This window comes from Dipodomys merriami, unplaced genomic scaffold (genome assembly GCF_024711535.1).
Source record: "Dipodomys merriami isolate MVZ:Mamm:240054 unplaced genomic scaffold, mDipMer1.0.p SCAF_1096, whole genome shotgun sequence".
Lineage (NCBI taxonomy): Eukaryota > Metazoa > Chordata > Mammalia > Rodentia > Heteromyidae > Dipodomys > Dipodomys merriami.
Genome location: NW_027202378.1, coordinates 86,786 through 88,029, shown reverse-complemented (window position 1 = coordinate 88,029; position 1,244 = coordinate 86,786).

Sequence of the window (1,244 nt, the reverse complement as noted above, 5' to 3'; positions counted from 1 at the left end):
TGCAGGCCTAGAGTTCAAACCCCATGACCTACAACCAATAATAAGGTAGCTGAGTTTTCTGCATAGTGGTTTGTACAGTTAGGAAATGCCAAGATGTGTTATGAGCCATTCCAGATGTGTGAGATGTCCTGAGATTTGTCTACACTTGGTCTCAGGATGGTAGTGACATCTTGGGGGTGGGATGTTCAGGGTGCTCAGAGACTGTTAAGACCTTGGGTTAACATTTTGCTATCGTGGTCTCAGCACTGATGAGGCTTATCTGCAAGAGTATAGTTGTACATAAATTCCTCAGCCTAAATTTAGCCACTGTTCAAAAATGTTTATATCTTTATCTGTCACCCATCAGAGCTTAAACATGAGTATAAAGTCTAAGGAAAATGATAAGGTAAGAATTTAGCTTTTTTGTATATAATGTAAATAAAAATACAGCATAGAGTAACTCATTGGTCTAAAGTCAACCTATTTCTGTAAAACATTTAAAGCATTTCCTTACAATGTGTATTATTCTCAAGAAGGGAATGTGGAATGTGAGAAGAGGACTAAACAGGTATTGTCTTCAAATATACATACTTTGGATTTACCTCTTTATTTTGTTATAGGCATTTTTGATAAAAAAAACTGTTTGAATAATTGATTTCCTGGTCAGGTATTATATATCTTAGTTGCATAAACCAAACTACATTCAGTAAATGGTCTATACTAATTAAGTAAAGGAACCATATTCAATAAATAGCAAAAAGTATATACCTATAGGGTAATATTTTGAAGAGTACATTGGAAATATTCTAATATAATAATTAAGTTGAACAATTTCACATTGACAGTAGTTAACTGGAATAATTTAAATGAACAAAACCTATTTCTCCTTTTACTTTATCAGGGAAATATCTGGGCAAAAAATGGAAATTAACATATGAATCTATAAAAACGAATTAATTTTTGCCTTTTTATTAGCAAATATTAATTTCACAAGGTATTTTATTGTGTTATACACATATGTCCATATAATGTAGCTTGCTAAATTTTATTCCTTTTATTAATTTCATTAGCCTATTTTTATAGTTATGTTTTATTATGTCATCATACTAACTTATGAAATATTTGAACATATTTATTCCACAGCATTTCTCTTTATCTCCTCTCTTACTTTTTTCCAAATTTAATCAGTTCTATCTATTACACCTGGGTCATTCATTTTATTTTCTGGGTCTAGAGTCTGCATATGAGAAATCTAGTATTTGTTT